General features: G+C 32.7%; 2 pseudogenes; both read left to right on the top strand.

Annotated features, from left to right (window-relative positions):
• Positions 1-7,609: 7,609 nt before the first annotated feature.
• Positions 7,610-10,629, top strand: LOC120282573 (annotated as a pseudogene).
• Positions 10,630-10,664: 35 nt separating this feature from the next.
• LOC120282816 lies at positions 10,665-11,501 on the top strand (annotated as a pseudogene).
• Positions 11,502-14,147: the final 2,646 nt, after the last annotated feature.

The raw sequence follows: 14,147 nt of genomic DNA on the forward strand, positions 1-14,147 counted from the left end.
GAACAAAATTTTAAAAAAATAATAATAAATCAACAGTCAGGATTGATGTTTGTGCAGTAACCCGAGATCTTAAAAGGCATGAAATGATGGAACCTTGTCAGCCGCCACCCTCTCCTCCCCAACCCTTGTCACCTACCCGCGCGGCGACTCTCTTCCACCGGACCATCTCTCCTACCCCATCACCTCCGCGCGCAGAGCCTATCCCCCACCTCTCCAGCCCTCATAACCTTCATGCGCAGAGCTTCTCCTTCACCTCTCCAGCCCTCGTCATCTTCGCGCGCAGCGTCTCTCCTCCACCTCTCCAGCCCTTGTCACCTCCGCGCGCAGCGCCTCTTTTCCACCTCTCGAATCCTCATCACCTCCATGCGTAGAGCCTCATAAAGCCTCTCCCTCGAACCCCCGTAGCTGTCGCCTCTGTCATCATGCGCAGCACCCCTTTTCTCTCCACCAATCCACCTCTCATCACCTCAATTTCATCCTCTTACAAGCCTCATGCCGGCAAAAATCTAGTTTGGCCGTGTCTAGGGATGTCGAGAGGTGTCCAATCGTATGAGAGGGTGTTGGATACAGTGTCCCACCGTGTCGATGGCATATCCATGTTGGACACCAGCACGACACCAGTACGTCGGCGGTTTTGCCGTGTCCGTTCTTCCCTGGTTATTTAATGAGGATTTCACTAGAAATTAGATTTGGTTCTTAGCTTTCTAATGGTAGTGATATCATGTAATTTGGTCTAGTAGTCTGGGAGAATTTTGATGTTTAATTTGCATTGGTTGGGACTGTGGTTGCAAGTGAGCTTCATGGAGTTTTGGAGTTCTAACTCAAAATTTAAGTAATATCTTTGAGTTTTTATGATTTGAAGTTGTAGAAGACAAGTAGAAGAATCAAAATAACTTTGAATTATGAAAATTGGTGAAGAAATGGATGGGTAAAACTTCATTTGAATGACATGGAAGTGACACAGATGAACCTTTCTTAAAGAACAGTGTACTCAAACATTTGGTGGCAAAGAAATTAAACTGTTTTGTTTATGTCTTTTATAAATCTAAATTTCATTTGCATAATGAACTACTTGAGTTGTAGATTGGTAGTTTTATGGTATGGTTTTGATGGTGCAGTTGCATGTTGTTATATGTTTGCAAAGTTTTCAGTACTAGTTAAGTTTGCATGGACTTGCTGCATGGTGATTGTGATTGACGTTTTTTCATTCTAAAGAGTGATGCGAATAAGAGAATGATGTACTCTATTAATCAATCTCAAAATCTCACTAGTTAATACTAAATGTTATTCTCTATACATATATATACAAATATATGTCTTGAATATTTAAACAACCAAGCGAAGATGGATGTTTTATAAGACATATCTCTATATATGTGTAACTAATGCAAGCAAGCATGTTAGATATGTTGATACTTTTAACTAGATAATTAGATATAATGAATTATGAACATTAAGAACATGGTAAAAATGAAACACTATAAGAAGAATGTCGAAGTTTCACTTTACTTACTCGCCTATTACATAATTTATTTGTTGTTTTCACATAAACTCTTTCTATCAAAGGATTCATCATAGTTTGCTTGTTTTGATTGTAGAAAAGGAAGATACTAAGATAGCTAATCATCATTCAAATTAATGGTAAAAATAAGATACACAATAGAGACTTGTTAAAGAGAACTTGGTATACTTGGTATGCATATATATGTGATTCATAATTTAGATACATGTCAATACATCCAACTAGATAATTAAATGCAGTGAATTAAGAACAAAGTAAAAATGACATACTAGAAGAAGAATGTCAAAGTTTTACTTTAATTACTTGCTATATTACATATTCTTTTTATTTGTCATTTTCCCATAAACTCTTCCTATCAATGGATTCATGGTTTGTCTATTTTGATTGTATAAAGGGTTGATAATAAGATAGCTAATTACCATTCAAATTAATGGTAAACATATAAGATACACAATAGAGACTTGTTAAAGAGAACTTGGTATACTTGGTATGCATATATATGTGATTCATAATTTAGATACATGTCAATACATCCAACTAGATAATTAAATGTAGTGAATTAAGAACAAAGTAAAAATGACATACTAGAAGAAGAATGTCAAAGTTTTACTTTAATTACTTGCTATATTACATATTCTTTTTATTTGTCATTTTCCCATAAACTCTTCCTATCAATGGATTCATGGTTTGTCTGTTTTGATTGTATAAAGGGTTGATAATAAGATAGCTAATTACCATTCAAATTAATGGTAAACATATAAGATATATAATGGAGACTTGTTAAAGAGAACTTGTTATACTTAGTATACATATGTGATTCATAGTTTTGATATATGTCAATACATCCAACTAGATAATTAAATGTAGTGAATTAAGAATAGATTAAAAAATGACATACTAGAAGAAGAATGTCAAAGTTTTACTTTAATTACTTGCTATATTACATATTCTTTTTATTTGTCGTTTTTGCATAAACTCTTTCCATCAATGGATTCATAGTTTATCTGTTTGGATTGTAGAAAGGGTTGATAATAAGATAGCTAATTATCATTCAAATTGATGGTAAAACACAAAGTACACTTGTTAAAGAGATCTTGGTAAACTTGGTATACATATATATGTAATTCATAAGCAAGGTTTAACCAAACATCTATAACTATCAATTAGTTATCAAATCATATCATTGTTTGTTTTGGATTTAATGGCCTTGATGCCTATGAAGGATGAAAAAGATTAGCCATACATGATCATATTGCTTTAACTCACCATGGCCCCATATTAGTACCAATTAGCATTAAATTAAATGCAGGACTATCATTTCAAACTTTTCTTGACAACATAGCATTAAATTAGATGGCACATAATTTTGAAGCATTGTTACAGATAGCATACGTTTCAATACAGTGAATTCTAATAAGATATCTTGGGACCAAACTCAAATAGATTTCACTTAAGGTTTAAGAAAAGGTTAAGTTTTCAAGTATGGATATATATATATATATATATATATATATCTTTCTAGTTGATTCTTCATATTGATAAATTCATTTGCAATTAGATGAATTTGAGACAATGGCACCTACGTCGCTTTCATGGTTGGCCGATAGAGCTCATCTGGCCGTCCATTTGCTGCCTGACTCATCCGGCCGTTCATTGCCTGCCCGGACTGCCCGCAGCCTTGCTTCTTTCTTAATCTCTCCCGCGCTTGCTGGTTATCAATCACTAATCCTAATTAATAGTGAATTAAGTCAATAAAAGCTAGAGACAATTATTAATTAGGTAGATTGGTTTCGTTAGTTGCATGTATTTTACTTGCACTGTTGGAAAAAAATTATATATATATATATATAAAGTAACTAATTCAATTAAGATGGGGATATATTTTTAAATAAATAAATTAATTAATTATTTAAACCTCATGAGATGCTATTATTGTGATATATGAACAAACCATTAGACTAATTGGTATACTAAATTGAATGTGATTTTCTTGTGAAGACGTATGACAATAAACATGATTTGACTCAAAGACTCATTTTGAAAGAAACTAAATGGGACAACATTAATTATCACACCCATGCTTTCTTGTATTATATATTTTAAAATTTATAATAATAATAATAATTATTATTGTTATTTTGTTGAGATGTTATATATATATATATATATATCTTTCTAGTTGATTCTTCATACTGCTATATTTCAAACTATTTTCTTAATTTTGTGCAGTGATGGTAGAGACTATGAATGGTTGTTCCTCTCTACGGTAAAAATGATATAGGTAAATTTTGATGTTTGGAGTGCTGATAAATTTGAAATTTATCTATGTGAATAAAGATTGTTCTAAACTTGCCACTAGAGTTGGCCTTATCATGTCTTTATTTTGGTTGATCTGGTTTGCACATAGTTATCTGTGGGCCCCAGTGTTTAAATGCTTTGTCTTCTTTTGTTTGTAACCATGCTTAAAGCCCGGATTGAAGGAAATTTTTAATTTCTCAATCTTGTAAACCCCGGATTTTCATGAAGCCTTGTCTTAAGTTGTTGTTGCCTTGTTTATTAGTTGTGGCTAGCTTGTATTAGGGAGAGATCAGCATCCTTCTTCAAGAGTTTTCTTTGAGAGAGAGAGAGAGAGAGAGAGAGAGAGAGAGAGGGAGATAATTCTGGGATTGAGAATCTGACGAAGCTCCGACGATGCTCCGGCGTGGAAACTTGATAGAGGGGTGAGTATAAGATTTTCTAAAATTGTTAGATTTATGATAGCATGACTTTGATACAATCATCCCTTTGTTATAGAATGGTTGGGTTTTAGACACATGAATTTTGGAAGAAGCTTGATTTCATTAAATCTACAGTATGGTGGGTTTCTACTATTGCTTCTTTGGTGTCCACTGCTGGAGGTTAGAGAGATGTGATGGAATTATGATGATAAAGACATGAGGTTATGGCTGCATAATGCCTTGTTTGTGAGCATCTAATGTTTACTTAAAACCATTACTTTTTAAGCATTTGTATAACCTGCAACCATTTTGATATGCTCATTTACAATAAAGTATTTCTCCTAGTATAAAGTTCAAGGTTTTATGGACTAGTGGTAATGCCAACTATGAGATTTCCTTTATGGCATCATTGTTGTTGTTGAGTTTGTATATCTTTATTTTGTGGTTGCTTTTATGGATTTAATTCCATATTGGAGAAGGTTAATAATTATTGTTGAAGGTAAAAGAATGTTAACCTGTGAATTTAGTGAAAACTTGCAGCCTTTGTAGTGTTTTTGAACTCTTTAGATAATCCAATCTTGGGAAACCCAAGCTTTGAGATGCATGCTCTCATGTGGTGTGACTTTATGCATGTAATTTTGGTTGACTTGCATGTCTCCATGTCTTATTTCAAGAATGCTTAAGGGACAACTAGTGCATGCATAGCAAAACACACTTACCTTTTTATTCCTGCAACCTTAGAATGTATTTTTGTTTCCATTTGAAAGTGACCTTGCAGTCCTTGTGTGATCTTAGATAGTTGCCTTGATGATGACCAACAACCCTAGTTTATGTTTTTCATTTATGTTTTGATTGGTTCATGATTTTTTTGAGTTGTAATAGTTGACAATCCTTTGGTTATAGGACCATTTGAGAAGTGACTTTGGGTCGTTGCATTGTGTCATGGAGTAGAGTATTTTCGATGTAAGTAATCTACCGATAACTCCGTAATTTCAGTATTTGAGAAATTATTTTATTCGGTAAAATAATTATCTAGTATTTTGTTATTTTATTTGGAATATGTATTTTGAGGTATTTTCTTTAATTAATTATTTTGATTTAGTTGTTGACTTGGTAAATCTACATTGGTGTAATGCTAATTAAATGATTGCCATTCATTTTAACTTGGTTATTAATTTATTATTTATACTAAGTGTGCGATTACATTCATATGATTACTTCAACATTTATAAAATTTGTTTGTTTGTAGGCATGGGTTGATGATTCTACTATCTTTTGGATTGACTTAGTTAATTCCTTTATTTATTTATTTATTTATTTATTTATATAATCATTTAATTTAGTTTTGAAAGAGCTGGTGTTTTGAATAATTTTAAATATTTCATGTGCTTAAATGTTTATATTCCATTTCTCGTTTTCGAGTTATTTTCTCTAAAGTGAGATTTTGATATTTATCTGTATTTTTTGAATATATATGAACTTGAGGAATTTTAGAAAACTCTGAACTTGTACTCTGCGAATATTTTTTTGTATCTGAATATTTTGGTCTCCAAATGAGCGATATGCAACCCTGTCAGTGGGGGGTTAATCCCTGACCTTGTCGACAAGTAATTTTGGGAAAATGAGACTGCAGTTTTGCATCGTGTCCGTTCGGTGAAATAATCAATGTCCACCTGGTATTCAGTCTTGGGTCATCGAGGGTAAATAAATGAATTCTGTTATTTTGGCTCGGGTCTGTCACTGAGGATAAACAAATGACCTTTGGCATTTACAATGAATTTGGAGACATACGCTGAAACCTGTTAATCTCTCCTTTGACTTTTTATTTTGATTTTATGCAAAAACACTAATATTTGTCCTGCCTCAAAATTTCTGTATTTTTGATATCGTATTTTTGGATTTTAAATTCTAGTAAATTATATTTGGAAATATTCTTTTTATTAGAATATGCAAATTGTTGGTGAATGACATATTTGGATATATCCTATTATTAGAATATTAAACTCTACAAGTTATTTAAAATTTTTATTTTGAAAACTTGTAATATTCTGAAAATCTGGTATAATTGATTCTTACCTCTAAAATTTCTGGCTTAGTCTAACTATGCTTTGGATATCTATGCTCATATTTGACGATTTACTATATCTCTGTTTGACAGTTTTGAAAACTAATAATTCTTTTACCTGCAATGTTTTGGTTAATGGCAATATTTGAGAATTATACCCCTAATGGGCTGTTTGTATGTAAACTCTTTTCAGTCTGATTTAAAAAGCTTAATTGTTCTCGCATTTGAATTCAAGATTTATAAACCCTGTGGTTGTAAAATAATTTCTGGATTACTTACTGTGGTAGTAAGCTCATGGATTTATTTTGAATAATTTTATGATCAAGAGTGTGAGACCAGCGTGGATCTTGAAAGATTGTCTGTAGATGCTGTGTTATTTGTTGTAAATTTTGAGTTATTGTCATTATCTATCCCTGTATTCTTATATTTTGTATTTTGGACTTCTGTATCCTGGTATTGTGTACTTTGTAAAGTCTGTAATCCTGTAACTAAGTTGGGTTATTATAGATTTGCTTGTCCTGAATCAAATTCTAAGGCCTTGCAGGCCTATGAGGCTCACACCTTGTGGGTATGCGGCCGTTTGTCTGCGTACAGGGTCCAATGAGCCGGGTTCGGGGCATGACATTAGCAATCAGACTTTGTCTCCTATAAATATAAATAGTTTGGTTTATCATACATGGATGTGTTGTGATTTACAACAAATGTTTGTGATTGTTGTTGATTAAAATAGCTTTTTTGTTGGTGAAGCCAAATAACAATTAAATTACTAAAAGTCCCTGAAGAGCTTAATTTGAACCCCAACCACTTGGCAAAGCACAAAAATATGGGTCCACAATTATTAGGATATAGTAATCGGCAACTTACTTTTTAGCGATATTTTATCGAGCTTCTAGGTTGGTTTCACTAATGAATACATAGAAATGTAAACTAATAAAAGTTCAGACCCTCTAGCTCAATCCATGATTTCTTTGAGTATGATTATTTCCTTTCCAAAGTTTCAGTCATGTTGCATGTTGAAAGAGAATAAATGTCACAATATCTATCTATCTATTAAAGCATTACATCTTGTTTCTCCTCTGTTTCTCTTTGGTGCTAAAAGAAATGATATTGAAACATAAATAGATATCAAACTCATTTTCTTTTTTCATTCTCGTGCTTTACAAATAAAACATTACTCTGATTCTTACTTTTACTTTTGTTTCCCTACTCACTGATAACTCTCACGCCCAGGTATGCTCAAACATTTATATTCTTCTACTCCATTGGATTACACCTCTTGGTTTTCACATGTCTCTACAGAATGTCAGCTTTAAGCTATCTCAGGTGATCCATTGACCAACTGAACATTTCTTTTTACCAATTTTATCCATACAATCTCTATGTAATTCAGCTACATCACATTACCTGTAGCACAACATATGGACATGAGGAAAGCTTTGTCGACGCCAGTAGCCACACACTACGTTATTGACATTTGGAAACCTGGTAAGTTTTGGAATAGCTGTTTGGGGCCATATACATATATACTGGTAACTGGATGCTGTCTAAGATGATATGTTAATGAAGTCTATAAACAATGTCATGTGTACATAAGGTTGAGAGTTCTCTAATTTTTTGTGATGACAAAGTCTAGTTTTCTTGTTGACGTTTGGTATTCATGTAAAATGATATATTACAAGCAAAAGAAAGCTGATCATGAAAAATATTTGTGTAAGTAGAAACTCTCATGGACTGCATGGTTTTCTTACAGCTCCCTGGAATCACTACTAATGGAATGGATTATTAGAATCATGGATGATGATGGAAATTCTTCAAATATTAGAATACAAAACATGGAACTATCTTGTTCTATGAATATTGTGCAATGGATTGGTGGCATAAGTTTACAGCAAATGTTTATTTATTCATTTATAGAAAACTCAACTTACAACTCTTAATATAAGCTTGAGTTTGTTGTTAATTATTTAGAAAATTTCTTGATGTTGTCTAATTGTTTTTATATTTGCATAGTGGTATTAGGAATAATGTCTGGGAGTAGTTGTTATTGATTTGGAATGATGCAAAATATAGAAAATACTGTGAGAAGAATAAAAGGAGCCGAAGTCTATATATTTAGAACTTATATTCATTTGCAAATTTGCTGCTATATGTGTACATGAGGCTAGTGTGTGTGTGTGTGTGTATAACTAGCATGGGAAAGGAATATGGATCTACTGTATCTGTTCATATGGTATGGTAATTAGTACTAGTTATTTGAGGGAAACTTTTGAAGGTTCTTTGTCTTCCGTTCAAATGGCAAGTTGTATATGCTTTAAGGATGATAGATAAAGTGGTAGTGTTAAACCACTCTGAGATTTGTACCTATGTGGAGATTACTTCATCCGTCATAAATTTGATACAATAGAATCACACTTTTAGAAAATTCTATTCTATTATATTTACACATTATGCTTAATTCTTCACTTAACAAAGTATATCTGCAACACAATGGGACCATGTATCTTATATGAATATGAATAAGGATATTACATTGGCACTGAGTTATGTTAATATCATTGCCTGCAAAATTTCAGAATGTTTTCATGTACTAGGTTATATATCAGTATATATATCATTCTTAGTGATTTCATTGTTATTTTTCAAGTAATTGTCTCTTTGTTCTTTTGTTCTCTTGAGGTTCTTGGAGTGCACAGTCTACAGTCCCTGAAGACAATGTGATTGCAATTAACAAGCAGGTTAGGCCGCATACTAGAACCCATATCATATATTCCGTGTTGAAAAATAAATCAATACTTTTTGAAATTCTTTAAACCCCCATATAAATATTATGGGACATTTCTTGTTTAGGAAGGATGCATCATATCAGCCACTGGTGATGCATGCGCTTACTGCTAGGATGTGGTATGTATATTTTTGAGGTAAATATATTATATTATTAATGATGTATTGAAGTATTAAACAAATTGCTTATGCCAGGTGCATCACCACAACATGATTGTAAGCTATTCCCCTCATTTCTTTTATTTTATGTAGCTTTGGAGCTCACTCAATAATCATATTGCTGTTGCAGGAGACTTGAAAGAGAAAAATGGTCTTTAGGTGTCATTCAGACTATTTGCATTGTGTAGTTGCTCGTGAATCAAGTAATCAGGTCATTCTTGTTTTCCAAAAAAAATTTTCCTGTAATGAAGTTTTGTCTAATATTGAAGTAATTATCTTTGGAATTTCATTTCCATGTAGCCATTTTTCAGGAGCAATCACATGATTCAACTTTTGCTGTACCTGGCATGTTATCTGCAACTTAATCTTTCCTAGTAGACTCTCCATGCCATCATTTTTCTCCCAAGGCACTATTCGGTAGTTTGATTGATCTTTTTGCAATCAATATGTTCATCAATCTTCCTTTTCTCAAACATGATCATTTTCTTCTACTCACATTTTTTGTGGTCACCCTTGTGCTCTAACAAAATTCTCTTGTCGATCAATCTTCCATTTCTAAACATGAATAGTCTTTACACATGAATCTTGCTCACAATATTTTTGAGGAAACGACCTTTATGCAATTATCTTGTTTTAGTTGGTTGATCTTAATTAATTGCAATCGACCATATTGTTGTCCATCTGTTACAGTCCTTGGAACTTCAATACTTATATTAGAGTGCCTCAGAACCCTCTGGATAAGCAATGAGGAAAGGGATCCATTTAGTTATTAACTAAGTATTCAATTATTATCTTTTCTTGTTGTCATTGCTAAATTGTTCTTATTGTCATGCATTGTCTTTTAGATTATCACTGGTTCAAAGGATGGATCAACACAGATATGGGGTAAGCGTCCAAACCTTTTCAAAATTATCTATCAAATGACACGGATCTGCTTTTTGTAACTTAATTTTTAATTTCATTGCCCTTCTATCTATTATTATCCAGCATTTTATGGAATTTAAGTAGCGCCTCTGTTGTTAGATCTATATACTTTTGTCCTACTTATAATTTATAAAATGTGAATGTTCAATGGATCATCCATTTTTTATTTGTGATTTTTATTTGTAGATTGCATGAATGGATTATGCACCTAAGTTATAAATCCAGAAAAGGGCCGTAAGCTGAAGGAAACTTCATGGGTCAGTTGTCTGGCGATTGATGCAAGTGAGAGCTGGCTTATAAAGTTCTTTATTCAGTTCCCTGATATTTCTTTACTGCTGATGTATACTTACTACTGTTTTTGTTGCTGGTTCTAATACTGCTATGCAGTAACAATTTAGCATTTTTATCTGTGTTAAGGATCAAAGACCAGGAAATATAGTTTCTCTTCACAAGAATGTTTGCAGTGGATCAAAGTTATTGTTGTTGCATAGTTTTAAAAATATAATGGAATATGGTTTACTAAATCTAAAAAGAGAATGAAAGCATGACTTTCTTAATTCAGGCTTGCGGCACTGGAAGGGACCTATCAGTTTGGAGTCTTCTCTCTTGTGAGTGTATTTTTGATATTGAGAGCCATGCCCCAGTGCAAGATGTATCATTTGATGGTAACCAAGTTAAATGGATGTGGTTATCCTGCACCTGAAGGACTGTCTTCCTTCATCATATTTTTACTTTTGTGCTGCATGCATTTGGACCTCATTTATGTTCAGAAAATGGAGAAAATTTTGGCATGTATAGAGTTCATCCCCATTATCGGTTATTTACCAGTTCTATTTCAAGGAAGGTTTTTCAAAGTTTTTTTAATTTCTCATTGGCTTATGTCTTGTTTTCAGCATATCCTTGTAGTTGGTTCTGAACCAATTCTAAGACGGTACAGCATAAATGGGAAGGCTCTGTCAAAAATTCAATGCACTCCGCAGTCAGCATTATCAGTTTATTTCACTCCTCCGGGGTAGGTTCAACTTTCAAATTTCCTTCTTTAGTTCTGCTCGAGTAAGGATATAATTTGGAACATATCATCCATTAAACTTGGAATACGAGTTTTTCTTGATTAAATCCAACCCATCCTAATCTCATATATCCCAAAAGATCAATCAGACAATTGGGCAAATGTACATGAATTTTTCTCTCATTTCTTTTCTAGATTACAACAGTCGGTGGCTACGGAGGCTTAGTAGATGTCGTGTCAGAATTTGGGAGCCATCTGTGTGTGTTTTGCTGCCTTGGTTTAGATAAATATATTTACTTAATTGAAACTTTGCTTGTTACTTGACTTATGGATTGCCCTCCATTCTCATTGATGATCTACATGATCAGGCGGAGTTGGGGCTTTGTTCATGGATCTCATGTTGTTTGTTGTTCCTGATGATGTTGTTAACCTCTTTTATGAACCAATCAGTTAATGAATCAATTATATTATTGTCACCAAATGTTTTCTTCACATCCTGAGTTTGAAGTTTATTTATTGTTCAGGATTGTAAATTAGGCTTTTAAACAGGTTTGTGAAAATAGTTAAAAATTATTATAAATAATTATAGTTATGAATAATTAATTTTGACATAATTTGCTACAATGAAATTGTGTTGCATAATATCTCACCAAGATGCAACACAATGTGCGACACAATTTGCAATAATCGAAATGGGTATTAAATTTTATTGCAAAATATCATACACATTTGCAACATAATTTGCGACACAAAAAGTCTTGCGACAAACAAAATGAGTAGCAAAAATTGTTGCAAAAAAACTCAATATTTGCAACACAATTTGTGACGAGTAAAGTTTTGCGACAATCAAAATAAGTCACAAAGAATGTTGCAAAAAGTTTCAAATAGTTGCAATGTTTATTGCGACACAGAAATTGTGTCGCAATAAATTATCACATATCATTGCAAATTGAATGCAAATATTGTTTGGAAGATTCATAAATTGCGATTAAATTTCCAACGGTTTTAATTTTGTGTCACAAAAATTTGCGACATAATCTTCAAAAAGTGTCGCAAATATTTGCGACATCCGAAAAAGTGACACATTTTATTATGTCGCAAATTATGTTGCAAATTGCGATCTGTGACATATTTTTTATTTTTTGTGTCACAAAAATGTGTCGCAAATAACGTTTTTTGTTGTAGTGTAATACATAATCGAGGAAGTACTAGATGTTTTGAGAGTCTTGTTTATCCTGGGTTTTAGACTCAGGTACTTCAATTCATAAGATGGCATATGTTGACTTATTTGAATAACTGAAGATGTCAAATGGGCCTATCTGGAGAGTCCATAAGGTATTGCATGTACTTAAAATGAAGCCAAATCTTATTTGAATAATACAACTCCACGATGGAAGGCATATTGTGACCTTTAATGGTGGTTGTTGGAAGATCAACAAAGAACCTATGGTGGTTGCTCGATCGAATATAGCTAGATCTCTTTATATAACCTCTAGTTTGAAAGAAACATTAGCCTTTATAGATGCTTCAACTAATTCAAGTTTATAACACTATAGTCTTGGGCGTATGAGCGACAAGGGAAATAGACATGCTGGTATCAAATGGAAAGTTATTGGAGTTAATGTTTGTTTAGCATAACTTATGTGAAATTAGTATTTTCTAAAAAAAAGAAAAAGGTGAGTCTTTCAAAAGGCAGTAGAAAACCAAAAGCAGCAAAGTTGAATTGTTTCACACTGATGTATAGGAACAAGTTTCCGTAGCATCCCTTGGGCTTGGTGTGGGAAGGTATATTCTTCAAAAAATAAATATGATGTTAATTGTGTTGCGCCCACACAATTCTAGCAAATCTTTTACTCTTATAATGTAATATATTTCAAATATGTGCACGATGGTTGTATTTTTTGAATATTTCAAAAGATAAAACCTATTTCAAAAGATTTTTTATTTTATTTTATTAGCAAGTTATACTTCTATATTTTACTTATTTGACAAGACTCAAGTATTGTTTATACTCCATTAATATGTTAGTTGAGATTGAAGGCTCTAAATATATGTTGAAGTGTTCAATCCCCCTTAAACTATAAATACCTACTAAAATTAACAATTAAGTAAGAAGTAAGTCAAATGACATCTATTGCATCTATCGCTCAAATATTTAGCCCAATTAGCAAATATCTTCTTATTATTTAATTTTAATTTATTATTTTTATATAAGAAGATTTATTTATTATTTTTTATGTTCTTCATCATGATTATTGTTGGTTTAAATATCTAAATAGTCCTTCTATTATTCAAAATATGTTCTTTTAGTCTCTTTATTATAATTTTAGCATTTCCAGCCCTTTTATTTTATCATTTTAGGCAATCTTAGTCCATCACATAAACTGATACACTCTCCGCAAATGTACGGGTAGCAATACAGTGGTACCCCGTGAGCGATAGGGTTGGCGAACCACAAGGATTGGATTCCTAGTACTAGTTGATCTCCCAATGTCTAGTATGATCACTAATTACGGGTAAAAATGATAACTAAGAATCCTAAAGGAGGGAAAGATAACAGGTAAGGGCTGGAAATGAACTATGTGAGAAATACAGATATAGAGCAGTGTCCCAGACTAATCCCATGAAGAAATATGTATGGACATGTTTCTAATGCCTACCATGTACATCCTAAGATCCTTGTGTGTGCTCAATAGCAATGTTGCATCTATAGTTCTCAAATACACCAAGTTTTGCTAAGGTAACTATGGGTTTCCATACACATCAAGTTTTGCAATCACACAAGGTGACTACAACTATGGCAATCCACACACTAAGTTTTACCTAAGCATCTGTTCAAATCAAATACATCAAGTTATGCAAATACATGATTTAACTCAAGAATACACTAGAACTGCATAGACATTAAACGCAAGTAAATCAACGTATCACATAAACATCCAAGTTCATAGATCCGGGGCTCCAAAGAAT

Source organism: Dioscorea cayenensis, chromosome 18 (genome assembly GCF_009730915.1).
Source record: "Dioscorea cayenensis subsp. rotundata cultivar TDr96_F1 chromosome 18, TDr96_F1_v2_PseudoChromosome.rev07_lg8_w22 25.fasta, whole genome shotgun sequence".
Lineage (NCBI taxonomy): Eukaryota > Viridiplantae > Streptophyta > Magnoliopsida > Dioscoreales > Dioscoreaceae > Dioscorea > Dioscorea cayenensis.